The sequence below is a fragment of the Theropithecus gelada genome, chromosome 4, assembly GCF_003255815.1.
Source record: "Theropithecus gelada isolate Dixy chromosome 4, Tgel_1.0, whole genome shotgun sequence".
NCBI classification, from domain to species: Eukaryota; Metazoa; Chordata; class Mammalia; order Primates; family Cercopithecidae; genus Theropithecus; species Theropithecus gelada.
The window spans coordinates 37,975,992-37,992,588 of record NC_037671.1 but is presented as its reverse complement, the minus strand read 5'-3'; the positions used below and the strand labels follow the sequence as shown (position 1 = coordinate 37,992,588).

General features: G+C 43.2%; 1 protein-coding gene across 4 annotated transcripts in view; it reads left to right on the top strand.

Annotated features, from left to right (window-relative positions):
- FKBP5 (FK506 binding protein 5) overlaps positions 1 to 16,597 on the top strand; it is a 153,996-nt gene that overhangs the window by 30,552 nt on the left and 106,847 nt on the right. The window contains exon 1 of one of the 4 annotated variants that reach the window (XM_025382063.1): positions 6,983 to 7,170. The exons of 2 other annotated variants lie outside the window; for them this stretch is intronic. The gene's annotated coding sequence lies outside the window, so the exon portion shown is untranslated. Of the gene's footprint in view, positions 1 to 6,982; positions 7,243 to 16,597 lie in introns of those variants that run through there. One more of the 4 variants, XM_025382065.1, reaches the window with a different exon arrangement.

Here is a 16,597-nt window from a genome sequence, read left to right as displayed (position 1 = left end):
TTTAGTAGATACCTTAAGATTTTCCATATACAAGATTGTGTGTCCGTGAAGAGATAGTTTTATGTCTTCCTTTCTACTTGGATTCCTTTAATTTGTATTTCTTGCCTAATTGCCCTGGATACAACCTCCAGTATAATGTTAAATAGAAGTGTTTGGAATGGTTGCATGTGGTGGCTCATGCCTGTAATCCCAGCACTTTGGGAGGTCAAGGCAGGTGGATCACTTGAGGTCAGGAGTTTGAGACCAGCCTGGCCAACATGGTGAAACCCAGTCTCTACTAAAAAATACAAAAAATTAACCAGGTGTTGTGGCGTGCACCTGTAATTCCAGTTACTTGGGAGGCTGAGGCATGAGAATCCCTTGAACCCAGGTGGCAGAGGTTGCAGTGAGCTGAGATCAAGCCACTGCACTCCAGCTTGGGTGACAGAGCGAGACTCTGTCTCAAAAAAACAAAACAAAAATAAGTAGAAGTGGTTGGAATAGACATTCTTCTCTTATCGTTGTCTTATTTCCTGGGGAAAGCATCCATTCTCTCACTGTTAAGTGTGATATCGGCTGTAGGTTTCTCACAGATGCCCTTCATCGGGTTGAAGACAGCTGCCTGTTTTTGTAAATAAAGTTTTGTTGGGACACAGACATGCCATTTGTTTATCTATTATATATGACTGCTTTTTGCTATAATGACAGAGTTGAGTTGTTGTGACAAAGACTGTATTGCTTGCAAGTCTAAACTATATACTATCTGGTCCTTAAAAAAAAAAAAGTTGGCTGGACATCTGTTTTAAGCCACTAAATTTTGGAGTAGTTTGCTATGAAGCAATACATAACTTAAAAATCTACCAATCTGGCCGGGTGCGGTGGCTTAAGCCTGTAATCCCAGCACTTTGAGAGGCCAAGACGGGCGGATCACAAGGTCAGGAGATCGAGACCATCCTGGCTAACAAGGTGAAACCCCATCTCTACTAAAAAATACAAAAAAAACTAGCCAGGCGAGGTGGCTGGCGTCTGTGGTCCCAGCTACTCGGGAGGCTGAGGCAGGAGAATGGCGTGAACCCGGGAGGTGGAGCTTGCAGTGAGCTGAGATCCGGCCACTGCACTCCAGCCTGGGCGACAGAGCAAGACTCTGTCTCAAAAAAAAAAAAAAAAAAAAATCTACCAATCTTAGACTGGGACCCCAAAGAACTGCACAACTGAGTAAAGGGGAACTGTAAAAAACACACACACACAAAAGAAAACAAAACAAAAACCCTTCCATAAACGTAGTCCAGCTCTGAGTCATCAGGTGACTCAGAAAATCTGGAGCCCTGAAATTGAGTTAAGATGATCCCAAACTGCCAGTGCCCCTAGATGCCTGGTAGAAGCAAATGGAAATCTTTCCCAGAGGAAGATATTATTATTGTTACTTAAAATGATTTTTAAAAGTACAATGTCCAAAACATAACCAGGTATATGGTGACATGAGAATGAATCAGTAAAAACTGATAATGGGGCAAGGAGTGGTGGCTCACACTTATAATTCCAGCACTTTGGAAGGCCGAGGCAAGAAGATCACTTGAAGCCAGGAGGTGGAGACCAGCCTGGTCTCTGCAAATAGTGAGACCCTGTGTCTACAAATAAAAAAAATTAACCAGACATGTTGGCACACACCTGTAGTCCCAGTTACTTGGGGGCTGAAGTGGGATAATCACTTGAGCCTAGGTGGTCAAGACTGCAGTGAGCCATGATCACACCCTTGCACTCCAGCCTACGTGACAGAGTGAGACCCTGTCTTGAAAATGAAAACACAAATAGAAACTGGTTGGTTGCAGTGGCTCATGCCTGTAATCCCAACACTCTGGGAGGCCAAGAGAGTAAGATGCTTTGAGCCCTGGAGTTTGAGACCAGCCTGGGCAACATAGAGAGACTCTGTTTCTCTCTCTCTCTCTCTTTTTTTTTTTTTGGTAAAAAGCAAAAACAATATCTGACAATGGAAGCAGACTCACAGGAACTCCAGATTGGAATTATCAGTTATAGACCATAAAACAACAATACTATGTTTAAGGATGGAAAAGATAAGCCTGAAAATTATAGCAGGGCACTGGGAGATACATGAAGTGGCATAGCAGATTTGAAAAAGAACCACATAGAGGCTGGACACAGTGGCTCACACCTGTAATCCCAGCACTTTGGGAGGTCGAGGCGGGTGGATCACCTGATGTCAGGAGTTCAAGACCAGCCTGGCCAACATGCCGAAACCCTGTTTCTACTAAAAATATAAAAACTAGCTGGGCATGGTGGCATGTGCCTTGTAATCCCAGCTACTCGGGAGGCTGAGGCAGGAGAATTGCTTGAACCTGGGAAGTGGAGGTTGCAGTGAGCCGAGATTGTGCCACTGCACTCCAGCCTGGGCGACAGAGCAAGACTCTGTCAAAGAAAGAAAAGAAAAAAAGAAAAGAAAAGAAGGAAGAAGGAAGAAGGAAGGAAGAAAGGAAGGAAGGAGAAAGAGAGAAAGAACCAAATAGAAATTATAGACTTAAATAATAGAATAAACAAATGGAGCTCAATAGTTGGGGTTTAAGAAGAGTTTTTTTTTTTTTTTTTTTCCTGAAAAGAGACTAAGTGAGCTGAAAATAGAAGAAACTTATTAGGACAAAGCATAGAAGGATAAAAGACAGAAAATACAGAAGAAAGGGATGAAGTAAGAAGGTTGAGTGTGTTTCAATTGGAGCCCCAGAAAGAAAGAAGAAAAAGGACAGAAACCGTATTTGAACACATAATGGCTGAAAATTGTTCAAAACTGAACTATTCAAAAGGCGATAGGCAGCTGTGAAATGACAGATATCTACTCTACCATGTAGTCTCTCTTTTTTTTTTTGAGACAGAGTCTCACTCTGTCACCCAGGCTGGAGTGTAATGGCGCAATCTCGGCTCACTGCAACTTCTACCGCCTGGGTTCAGGCAATTCTTACGCCTCAGCCTCCCGAGTAGCTGGGACTACAGGCGCACACCACTATGCCTGGCTAATTTTTGTATTTTTAGTAGAGACAGGGTTTCACCATGTCGGCCAAGCTGGTCTTGAACTCCTGACCTCAGGTGATCCGCCCACCTCGGCCTCCCAAAGTGCTGGGATATGAACTACTACGCCTGGCATATTTTGACCCTTAAAAACCTTAATGTACAAAGCTGCCTTTAAAAGGATTCTGAAACCAAGATGAAGGTAGCTCGGTAGTAGGTGGAGCAGGGCTTGCCTGGGCTGAGTTCAAGTACAAGCTCTGCTACTTCCTAGCTGTGCCACCTGCAGAAAGTTGCCAAACGTCAATTTTCTCAAGTAATAAATGAGAATAAAGAGTAACACCGGCCTACCCTATTGTGTAAATCAAATGATAAGTCCGGGCAAGGTGGTTCACACCTGTAATCTTGACAGTTTAGGAGGCCAAGGTGGGAGGATCTCTTGAGCCCAGGGGTTTGAGACCAGCCTGAGCAATAGAGTGAGCCCTCGTCTCTAAAAGAAACAGAAAAAGAGAATCAAATGATAAAATGCATGTGAATGAGTCTAGTGAATTCCAAGTGCTTTTTTTTTTTTTTTGAGACGGAGTCTTGCTCTGCCGCCCAGGCTGGAGTACAGTGGCCGGATCTCAGCTCACTGCAAGCTCCGCCTCCCGGGTTCACGCCATTCTCCTGCCTCAGCCTCCCGAGTAGCTGGGACTACAGGCGCCTGCCACCTCGCCTGGCTAGTTTTTTGTATTTTTAGTAGAGACGGGGTTTCACCGTGTTAGCCAGGATGACCTCGTGATCCGCCCATCTCGGCCTCCCAAAGTGCTGGGATTACAGGCTTGAGCCACCGCGCCCGGCCTCCAAGTGCTTTTAAAATGAGATGTGGTTTGAGCCGTTCCACAAGCATGCCCAGGGTCACTACCAGTGACAGGCAGGACTGGCCACATAATTTGCAGGGCCCAGTGAAAAATGAGAGTGCAGGGCCCTTTGTGAAGAAAGTACTAAGAATTTCAAGACAGCGGCAGTAGAGCATTAAACCCAGCACAAGGCTCTTCTAAGTACAGGGCCCTGTATTCTGCACAGGTCACATACCCATGGAGCTGGCTTTAGTGACAGACCCTGCAAAGAACCATACTGTGCCTTAGGAAAGGGCTGCTCCCCCCACACCCAGGTATCTGCAGCCATAGCCCATGTCATCTTTGAATTCTGAAGGGCAGCAATGTTTTGGGAAAATGCAAGCACACATGTTTCCAAATGCCAAGGAAGGCAAGTGCAGTGACCGGAGTGGTTTTCTGGGAGAGTGGGTGGGGCTAGCAAGGCTGCCATCGGAACTGTGGAACTGACTGTTCTCCACAGACTCTGGCCTAGAAAAAAAAGAACCCTGTAGCTGTATCTACAGGGCCTGTTGTTGTTGCTGCGGTGTATTACAACACAGTCTGGCAGCCTCCCCTGCCTTTCTGTCTTCCTCCTGGAAGAGCCTGGTCCCAGACATGTGACACGTCCACACAGCCCTCTGCAGATTTGCCCACACTGCTCCTCACTGTTCCCTCAATTATTAGGCTTTTCCAGGTCTGCATGCTTTTTGCTCATGCTGTCCCCTCCTGCCTGAGAATCCCTTTCCTCCTTGTCCACACTCCTCTGTCTGGCAAACACCTACTTCATCTTCTAAGATTCAGCTCTACTGTCAGGTGACCTCTTCAATGAAGCCTTCCCTGCCTCTCGTAGGAAGAGCTGATTCCTCTTTCCTTGGCGCCTTCTACTGTGCTCTATGCTGACATCTGTCACAACCCCTGTAACATGAAGAGGAGAACTGACATGTTACGTGTATGTCACTGTCTCCTAGACTGAAGCCCTTGAGGGTTGGGACATATATACCCTGATAGCATAGAGCTTAATATGTGCTGTTATTTTATTTTATTTTTATTTTTATTTTATTGTTTTGAGACAGAGTTTTGCTCTTGTTGCCCAGGCTGGAGTGCAATGGTACCATCTCAGCTCACTGCAACCTCCGCCTCCCAGGTTCAAGCGATTCTCTTGCTTCAGCCTCCCAAGTAACTGGGATTACAGGCATGTGCCACCACACTGGGATAATTTTGTATTTTTAGTAGAGATGGGGTTTCTCCATGTTGGTCAGGCTGGTCTCGAACTCCCAACCTCAGGTGATCTGCCCACCTCAGTCTCCCAAAGTGCTAGGATTACAGGTGTGAACCACCGTGCCCAGCCTAATATGTGCTGTTATTAAGCATAGTAGATGCTTAATCAATTGGTATTAGTATACAGAGGAATTTTGATCAACTTTGTCTTTCTGTGTTAATGAATGAATAAGTTGTTTCAGTGACTCTCCCTGGCAACTCGTAAACAGGGAAGCTTCTAGGCATTGAGAATAGACAAATGACTGGGACAGAACCCCTGCCCTCGAGGTGGTTTCAGTCTTGCCTTTATTTGTCTTTTCTGCAGACACCATCTCACTCTCTTTTTTTTTTTTATCTTTTTTTTTTGAGATGGAGTGTCGCTCTTGTTGCCCAGGCTGGAGTGCAACGGCGCGATCTGGGCTGACTGCAACCTCTGTTCAAGTGATTCTCTTGCCTCAGCCTCCTGAGTGGCTGGGATTACAGGCATGCACTACCACATCCAGCTATTTTATTATTATTATTATTTTTAGTAGAGACAGGGTTTCTCCATGTTGGTCAGGCTGGTCTCGAACTCCCAACCTCAGGTGATCTGCCCACCTCAGCCTCCCAAAGTGCTGAGATTACAGGTGTGTGAGCCGCTGCACCCAGCCCCCAGACATCATCTCGTGAAGGCAGCATGTTGATTTGTAGACGAGGTTCTTCATAAATATTTGAATGCAATATAGTGCAAAGAGAGCAGGTTTGGAGCCAGGAGACATGAGTTCTAATCTGGCTATGGGACATTAGGTTTCCATAGGTAACTATTAGGTCCCACGGGTAACTAGCTATGGGACATTAGGTTTCTGTTTCCTCAAAAATGAGGGCGTTAAGAGATTCCCTAAGGCCCAGGTGCAGCTCCTGCATCTCTATGGGAGCGACTCAGAGGTAGCCATCTGGTTGGAGGAAGGTAGGTTCATCCTGAACCTGCTTTTGCTCAGTAGTTTACCCTTTGGAGTTGGCGGAAGAAGTCAGCCATTTTGTTTTTGTTTTTGTTTTGAGACGGAGTCTTGCTCTGTCACCAGGCTGGAGTGCAGTGGCATGACCTCAACTCACCGCAACCTCTGCCTCCCAGGTTCAAGCGATTCTCCTGCCTCAGCCTCCGGTAGCTGGGACAGCGCACGCCACCACGCCCGGCTAATTTTTGTATTTTTAGTAGAGACGGGGTTTCACCATATGGCCAGGATGGTCTCCATTTCTTGACCTCGTGATGCGCCCACCTCTGCCTTCCAAAGTGCTGGGATTACAGGTGTGAGCCACCCCACCCGGCCGAACTCAGCCATAAGGCCTCTTCGTGTTTTAATCTCCTGGGCTCCTGCTTGAAAGGTAACAAGCCAAGAGAAAGTATGGTCTTTACAGTTTCTAGGTGTCCAGAGGGAGGTGATATCTGCTAAATTGGTTCTCGAGGTGGGATTTCCCCAGTCCCGACTGGGCGTCTTAGACTTCATGGGGTTGCTTCCTAGGGCGAACCCGGCCAGCTGACCTAACAAACAGCCTGGCCTGCCCCTCTCCAGCCTCTGGGTAGGCCCGGTGGACAGATAGGAGGGGCAGTGCCTTCAGAGAGATGATACAGATGGGAAGTCAACTAGCTTGCTTAGGCATTAATTTCTCGGGAGGTAAGAGATGTTGTGAGGGGGTGTCAGTTTCCACCATCCCTTCTCTATGGCCCCCACAAAGGGCAAGGGCCAGACACGTGGGCTGGCGTGGAGAGGCGGAGAAGCCAATGAATGGGGCGGGGCCTCATTTGCATGGACGGCGAGCGGCCACCAATCCGGACAGGCGGATCGACAGCCCGCGCGCCTTTTGGGGGCGGACTGACAGCCCCGGGGCCCTATGGAAGGCGGGTCCTGCGGCCGGCGGGGGCGGGACGGCGCCGGGCGCTGCCCCGGGGATTCGAGCCGGCTCGCGGGCGCTGCCAGTCTCGGGCGGCGGTGTCCGGCGCGCGGGCGGCCTGCTGGGCGGGCTGAAGGGTTAGCGGAGCGCGGGCGAGGCGGAGAGTGACGGAGTCGGCGAGCCCCCGCGGCGACAGGTACAGGCGCCATGGCCGCGGAGATGGGGCGGCCGGCCGCGGCGCCCCGGGATCCGAACGCCCTCCTTTCAGGTCCCGCCGCGGCCGCACTCGCTGCCTCAGCTCCCACCCCCACGCGGCTTCGCAGTCCAGGAGCCGCGTGTTGCGGGGGAGCGGGGTCCGGAAGCCTCGAGGGGAGCGCGCGGGAGGCCTCAGCCCCACTGCGGCGCCCCTCGCCGCGCCCCGGGGGCTGCGGGGCCGGTGCTCCCCGCGGGAGGCGCAGAGCCGAGTGGCCACGGGCGCCGCTCCCCGCCCCCGCCCCCGCCGGCCTCTCCCGGCAGAGGCTAGGCGGGTCGCGCCCGCCCGTCCTCACTGGGCTTTTGTTTCCCGCCCGGGATGACAGGTCCCGCGCCGCCTCCGGTCTCTGGCCGCCGGCTCGTCCCGGACAGGCGGCGGGACCCTAAGTCGGCACCGCTGCAGGCGGGAGCCAAACTTCGCTTTCGGGTCCGGGCGCCGGGACGACCGTACCCCAGGGCGAGCCGAGCGCCGGGACGCCGCGGGCGCGGGGCGGATTCGCCCACCTGGCGGGGCCGTGGAGGGGAGGGTGGCGGGGTGGCCGCACTCCGGGTGTGGACGGGCGGTCCCCGCCTTCACCTGCCGCCTCGGGACAAGCGTTGGGGAACCGCATCGCCGCCGTCGGCCGCTTGTGGAGGAGTCCGCGCAGCGCCGTCTAACAGGTGATCCGCGTCACTCCCAGGCCATACCGAAGCGGCTGAACGCTGTGCCAGAGCTCCTTATGCTCTTCAGTTCTGGGACGTGAAAACGCCTTCCGCCTTATTGAGCGTCCAAAAAGGTGTACAGGTCACAGTATAAGAGTCAAAAACCGGTATTACCAAAAAGACACTTCGAGCGTCAGGGTGCAGAGTGACTTTCTTCGATCAACGAACCGGCAGGAACATCGTAGTCACTAAAATCGGGTTCTGCAGTGGTGGCGAAAGCGTAGTAAGGTTCAAGTTGTAAGCAGAGATGCAGAACTCTAGATACCCTTCAGTGTGGTTCAGGACAGTGTGTTCAGCGTTTGGCCGCCGTTCAGTAAATTCTGCATGAAGCAGTTTGAGCTCGTGGTTTTGGATTTACTTTTCAGGAGTATGTTTTCCAGTGGAATAAGGCTTACTACTGAATGGGAGCTTTCTTTGCCTCTCTGAGGGTAGACAGGAGTGTTTATTTTCATTGTCTTCCCATTTTGTTAGATTGTGGACAAGGGAAAAGTTAAAGCATGTTTTGGTTAAGTATTTTTAATAGTCTGGGATTTTATCCACTTCCCCTATAAGGGTTTTTACTTTAAAGAATTATAAAGTAATTCTCTAAAGGGAGCTGCTTCTCTTGGTGTTTGAATCAAGAGCCAAGAATCGACTTGAAAAAATTCTTAGTCTGGTGGGAAATTTTTATTGTCATACTTTCACTTCACCATTTTCTATTTATCTCTCCCTCAACTGACCTCTGCCTGACAATCTGCAATTATGGCCCTGACCAATTTAGAGATTCCATACAAATAACATTTTTAAAACGAGGGTTATTAATACTCATCATTTGTGAGAAACACTTGATTTAGTTACCAAGTTTTTTCCTCCTAATGTGTCTTGGTTGATATCTGTATTAGGTATGATTTATACTTCAGATTAAGTTTAAGTTAAGAACAAAGTTGCTAATCTTGATTTAATTATGCTAGCTTATTATTCATTGAATGGTCATTTCACTTATTTGCCTAGGTAATTAAAGTTAGCTGATGACTGATAAGAGTTGCCACTGAACCATCAACTCTTTAATCATTAATTGTGACTATTTTAGATTTTTAAAAAAAAATGGTCTTTATTGTTTTATTTCTCCAAAACAAGCTATGAGGTCTTTGTATGTTTCTGAATCTTTAATTCTTTTAGTTATGGGAATTTTGGGTGAATTTCTTTTTTAAAACATAATTTTAATCAGTTCAACATGAAAAACTTAAAATATTGCATTAGGCAACTAATTAAATCTTTAGTTTTCTGTTTATTCTTGGAAAATAATGCATATTCTGGGTTCAGTTTAGTTTCCTAAAGGCTTCTCTGCTTAGGATGAATTAGTCCGGAGAAGAAAGAACATCCTGTTTGTATACCTATAGAAGAAGTTACTACTGTTAAAAGCTAAGTCGGCTTTTTGATGCTTAGTGTGGATAGATAGGTTGAACAATGAGTCATCCTCACATACGAAAGGCTTATTCTGTGTAAATAGTTGTAAGGAGCTGGATAAGACTGTAGCTTCCATTATTTTTTATCATTTATATAATTGCTCTTTAGTGTACTTGAATATTTAAATACTATTCATAATTAGTTGTTTATCCTTATTCTATGATGATGTATGTATATATACCACATACAATAAAGTTGTATTTCATATTTATTTACATATAAGTACATTTTAGTATTTTAACTGTAAAAGTTAAAATTTTATTAACTTTAAGTTTAATTAAAAGCCCATTTTAAAATTCAGTTTTTAGATATTTTAATTACTGACTGTTGTCTACTTTAACTTGTAATAGATGATATCATAAAATTATCAACCACAATTTCAGTTTCAAAATTAAGCATAAGTTGAATTCTCAAATCCACACAATAAACATTGGGAATGTTTTTAAAGCCATTTACCCTCAGGTTTAACTCCTTTTGTGTTTGGAGGTGATAGTAAGTATTTTTAAGTAAATAAAGCTACAGAAAACAAGGACTTAATATTAAAACAGCTAACTTTGAGGACAGATCAAATGGCACTATTATACACATTAGTATTCCCTTTTTTTTTTGAGATGGAGTTTCGCTCTTGTTGCCGGGGTTGGAGTGCAAGGGTGCAGTCTCGGCTCATTGCAACCTCTGCCTCCTGGGTTCAAGTGATTTTCCTGCCTCAGCCTCCTGAGTAGCTGGCACTACAGGCCCCTGCCACCACGTCCAGCTAATTTTTGTACTTTTAGTAGAGACGGGGTTTTGCCATGTTGGCCAGGCTGGTCTTGAACTCCTGACCTTAGGTGATCGACTCGCCTTGGCCTCCCAAAGTGCTGGTATTACAGGCGTGAGCCACTGCGCCTTGCCTAGTATTGCTTTATTTAACGGTAATATGCTTGCTGTACCTGGCATGAAGAATTCCTCTAAAGACCGTTAATTAAAATAAGTTTTCATAATTCCTAAAGAATAATCTATATTATACATATTTGACAGACTAAATTTTGTAATTCATGTTTAACAATTAAATATCTGCATTTTATAATAATGAAACTATTTGAACTTTACAACCTAGCTGATTAATAGATTTTGTTTTTTCAGTATTTTATATTTCTAAATTTTTCTGCAGTACATTTTAGTGCATTTTAAAATTCTGACATCATATCCCCAAAAGTATAAAGAAAATTAAATCTACATTCAGTAGCAACTGGATGGATGGTGGTATGTATGTCACAGAACTATTGATTTAAAACAATAACCACTTAAGTGTGATTTAATTTGCAAATGAGATGTTTATTTACTATGTAAAAGACAGTACTGCCAAATGAGACTGGTTAAAATAATTTACAGTAGGGCCATATGTACTACCAGGTTACTAACAGATTAATAAGGATATTTTAACAATATTTAGAACACTAAAATTCCACTACTCAAAATAATTTGTACTTCTTATAGCAGTTTGAGAACCTACATTTTATGCTTAATTTAGTATTTACTTCTAGTCTTTTTTTTTTTTTTTTTTTTTTTGAGTTGGGGTCTTGCTTATTGCCCAGGCTGGAGTGCTGTGGTGTGATCATGGCTCACTGCAGACTTCCCAGGCTCAGAAGATCCTCCTGCCCAACCTCCCGGTCTCAAGTGATCTTCCCACCTCAGCCTCCCAAGTAGCTGGGGTTACAGGCACACACCACCACGCCCGGCTAATCTTTACAACCATTTTTAGTAGAGACAAGGTCTCACTATGTTGCACAGGCTGGTGTCCAACTCCTGAGCTCAAGTGATCCTGCCTTGGCCTCCCAAAGTGCTGGGATTATAGGTGTGAGCCACAGTGCTAGGCCTACTTATGGCCTTTTGGAAAACATTTGGTTAATGAGAGTGAAGGTCCACCAGAGGGAGTGTGGGGTCTATATGTTTGTTGTATTTGTTTTTTACCCTTGGTCTGGAATCAAAACATTTAAAAAATAAGAATAAAATTTTATTTTAGTTCTCTAAAGCAATCAGGCAAAAGGTACTGAAAATTGTGATTGTAGTTGTTTGGAGTTGCTGTCATTTTTGTGATCAAAATCAAGGCTTAATCAAGGCTGTTTTTCTTCTTAGAAAATTTCTAGGTGGCAAGGTGCAGTGACTCACGCCTGTAATGCCAGCACTTTGGGAGGACAAGGCAGGTGGATTGCTTGAGCCCGGGAGCTCAAGACCTGCCTGGGAAATGTGGTGAAACCCCCTCTCTACAAAAATACAAAAATTAGCCAGGTGTGGTGGAGTGCACCTGAAGTCCCAGCTATTTGGGAGGGTGAGATGGGAGCATCACTTGAGCCTGGGAGGTTGAGGCTGCAGTGAGCCGTGATTAAGCCATTGTACTCCAGCCTGGGCAACAGAATGAGATTCTGCCTTTAAAAAAAAAAAAAAAAAGTACAATTACTGGAAAAATGAAAATGATGTATTTTCAAAGTGAAATAATGGGTTAAGTAAACAGTCACACATCTGTGAAAGCTAAGAAATGTCCAAATTCTTTATTTTATTATTATTTTTTGAGACAGGGTCTTGCTCTGTTGCTCAGGCTGACATGCAGCGGCACAGTCTCAGCTCACTGCAACCTCCATCAGTTCAAGTGATTCTTCCTGCCTCAGCCTCCTGAGTAGCGGGGATTACAGGTGCGTGCCACCACGCCCAGCTACTTTTTGTATTTTTGGTAGAGATGAGGTTTTGCCATGTTGGCCAGGGCCAGGCTGGTCTTGAACTCCTGATCTCAGGTGATCTGCCCGCCTTGACCTCCCAAAGTGCTGGGATTACAGGTGTGACCCACCACACCCAGCCTAGGAATGGCGAAATTCTAATAATGTTTTTTAAGATTAAAAATGTAGGCCAGGCCAGGAGGTCAGGAGTTGGAGGCCAGCCTGGCCAACATGGCAAAACCCCATCTCTACTAAAAAAAAAAAAATTTGCCAGTCATGGCAGTGCATGCCCTTAGTCCCAGCTACTCAAGAGGCTGAGGCAGGTGAATTACTTGAACCTGGGAGGTGGAGGTTGGAATGAGCTGAGATTGCACCTCTACACTCCAGCTTGGGCAACACAGTGAGACTCCATCTCAATTAAAAAAAAAAAGTTATATATATGTATATATACCAGGCATGATGTCTCACACCTGTAATCTCAGCACCTCAACACTTTGGGCAGCCAAAGCGAGAGGGTTGCTTGAACCCAGGAGTTGAAGACCAGCCTGGGCAACATAGTAAGACCCCATTTCTACAAAAAATACAAAGTTCTCTAGGTGTGGTAGCTTGTGTCTGATCCCAGCACTTTGGAGAGGTATATATATATATATATACACACACACACACACACACACCCCTTTTTTTTTTTTTTTTTTTTTTAAAGAAAGAGCTTGGGATATGTATTTTTATACTTTTTTTAAGGAAGATTGGGAGAGAGATATATATACACATACATACTTGTAAAGAGATTGGGTTATGTATGTTTTTAAACTTTTTCTAAAAAAGAAATTGGGATATATGTGTGTGTATATATATATACACACACGCACACACATATAGTTTTTTTTTTTTTTTTTTTAAAGAAGAGATTGTGTCTTGCTCTATCACCCAGGCTGAAGTGTGGTGGCTAATTGCAGCCTTAACACAAACTCCTGGGCTCAAGCGATCCTCTTTTCTCAGCCTCCCAAAGTGCTGGGATCCCAGGCTCAAGCCACCATGCCTGGCTTAAAAATGTACGTTTGAATTGTATCTTTTTGAAATTGTTCATTTTTGGGAAAGAAGAATAAGAGAGGAAGAAAAATCAGACTGGAAGAGGGTTGTTTTTTCCCTTTTGTAGTTGCAAATCCTAAATGGGCAGTGGTAAATTTCTAGAATCATTTGTAGCATTCTGTTTTAATCTTGGCAATTTAAAGATGTTATAAATGAATGGTCCCCAGAAAATGGTCCTTTCATTGTCAAAAGCAGGGTTGCAAATTTCAGATTGATCTTTTCAAAAGTTAGATTTGTACTTGTTTCTCAGTGTTCCTGTGTCTGAAAACTAAAGAACTTCCTCCATTGTTAGCTGAAAATTGCACAGTGAATTTGAAAGTCAAGATGTCCCAGGCACGGACATAGTGCTGCGATAGGTTACTTTTTGGAATGGAGAAGACATCCTAGAGATTGAGTCTGCATCAGAATATATTCTGAATGAGCATGGAATGTTCTTTACCCATGTTAGATATTAAGCAATTAAGTTTTTCCATGTTTAACTTTTTTAAAAAAGCAAGACAATAAAAACAGTCTTGTAATCTGAACACATATTTTGGATTTTGTTGGTTAGCATAAAAATTATTACCTAGTGGATGGTAACACTGTGTTGAAATTCTAGCTTGGAGGAGATGTTTGCTACAAGAGAAAAGGTGTTTCACTGAAACGTAACAGGGCAATTTACAGGGAGAGATACTTGTTTCTCTTTTGAATTATTGTTAGGTTAAAACATAAACTTAGAAAAATTGAGATGCTCATCTTTCCCATCTTAGATTTACTTTCACTATGAACTTTATAAATTCTTTTTTTTAAGACAGAGTCTCACTCTGTCGCCCAGACTGGAGTGCAGTGGCATGATCAGAATTATTCAAGCTTATGTATATGTGTGTATTACACATATGTTACACATATGTATAAATATCAAATATCTTTTTTACATTATATATAACAGTATATATAGTTGCTGTATGTTTTATGTGTATGTAGCAGTATCTATACTGCCTCATTTCCTAGGCATATTTACATGCAAAACTTTTTTTCAGTGAAATCTTATTGTACCAAGAGGAATAAGTGTATGTCCACAAAAAGACTGGGTCATAGCAGCTTTTTTCACAGTAGGAATAAACTAGTGATTCACATAGCAACATAGATGAATCTCAGAAATACTGTTCATAGCAAAAAGAACCTCGGCACAGATGAGTATGTGTAAGTGTTTATGATGCCATTTATGAAAAATACAAGAACAGGCAAAACTAAGGTATGGTGATAGAAATCAGGACAGTGGTTGCCTCTGGGTAGGGGTTGTGGTTGACTGGAAAGGAGCATAAGGAAACTTTCTGGCATGATGGAAATATTCTGTAGCTTGACTTGGGTGATGGTAATTCAATTATATACTTTTTTGGTAACTTTGTTTTCATATAATTTTTAACTTACAGAAAAGTTGCAAGACTAGTATAAAGAACTTCCATATACCTTTATCCAGTTTTGTCAATTGTTATATACATTTACTCAAACATACTGATTCAAACAAGATTTTATAGTACATAAATTTTACTTTAATAAAGGAAAGAAAGCTAAAAAAATTTGTTGAAAATGAGGATGATCTTGTTATCTAAAAAACATGAAATACCTCACTTAGGAATTAACCAGTGGTTTAATAATGATGAGAAAAAGAATCGTTGACTATCTTTTGTCTTCATGTAAATGTATACTGCTTTTCACTAAAGACTCATGACATGTTTCTGTTAGAAGAAACAGGATCCTCGAAATGATTCAAGGTAGAACTGCCTGCAAGGAAAACCTGCTTTATTTTGTTATCCTACACATGTCACCTAGGGAATGCGACAAACCCAGCAATAGCTTTCTGGGAATTGGAAGTTGTGACTGTTTCTTTTAAAAGAGTTGTATACCTACAGTGTGCTAGCTGTTGCACAGACATGAACAGTTTTTACTATGCTAGAACTTAACCAAAGAAGAGGAGGCATACAAATCTGGTTGTTGTTTTTGGGTGGTGCTATTTTTCATAGGCAGGAAAGACATTGGTGTTCGTAAACTATTCTTGATCATTGGTAAGTGGTAAATCTAAGTGGTGAATCTGTCACTGTCTACTAGTTTTCATGTTCCTATAGCCTCAATAGTATGATTTGATTTAGATTAAATCAACTTAAATCATAGCTTAACCAATAATGACTAAAAAAATTCAACTTTCCCATTCTGCTTATTATTTTATATAATTTTTAGTATGTGTTCATTACAATTTAGTATTAGGCATAATTAATGGATATTGGTTCTTTTTTTTTTTTTTTTTTTTTTCTTTTGAAACAGGGTCTAATTCTGTTGCCCAGTCTGGAGTACAGTGGTGTGATCATAGCTTACTGCAGTCTGGAACTCCTGGGCTCAAATGATTCTCCTGCCTCAGCCTCCTGAGTGGCTGATACTATAGGTATGCACCACCATGTCTGGCTAGTTAAAGAAAAATTGTAGAGACGGAGTTTTGCTGGTTGCTCAGGCTGGTCTTGAACTCCTGGCCTCAAGTGATCCTCCCGCCTTGGCCTCCCAAAGTGTTAGGACTGCAGGTATGAGCCACTATGCCTGGCCTGTTTCAGTTTTTTTAATCTTTTTTTTTTTTCCATCTACATCAGAAAGTTGTTTATTTGGTTATATAGTAGAGTAGAAGATGTTTGAAGTAACTGGTGGGCTAACCAGATGCTTCAACAAATTGATCATTGATATTCAAGATAAACATTTATTTTGCCTTTACTCATGAAAATAATAAAGTTATATGCCCTATATATTTTTATTTATAAGTTTTTAAATTTAATATATTTTTTATTTCAATAGCTTTTGGAGTACAAGTGGTTTTTGGTTACATGGATGAATTATATCATGGTGAATTCTGAGATTTTAGTGCATCTGTTACCTGAGTAATACACATTTTACCCAATATGTAGTTTTTTATCCCTTTCCCCTGCCCTCTTCTGAGTTTCCAGAGTCCATTATATCACTCTGTATGCCAGTTGTACTCATAGTGTATCTCCTCACTCATATAGGTGAGAACATACAGTGTTTGGTTTTCCATTCCTGAGTTAGTTCACTTAGAATAATGGCCTCCAGCTGTATCAACACTGTTGTAAAAGACATGATTTCATTCCTTTTTATGGCTGAGTAGTATTCCATTGTGTATGTATACCACGTTTTCTTTACTATTTAACCTATATATTTTTCAACAAAAACATAATTCTTTGAAGATTGACATGTCTGATATCAGTCAACATGGATAAAAGGACTAACTTCTTCCATGTAATAAACATGTTCATGTTTCTCTGAAATGACAGACTAGGCCTTTTCCCCTTTTATGGTCCATTTCACTATGGTGTTTAATTGATCTATCAAGAATGAAGAAAACATTTGAAAAGTATCTGCCAGAATTTTGTTTAGAATGGTCAGCCTTACCTGAAGATAGGATTT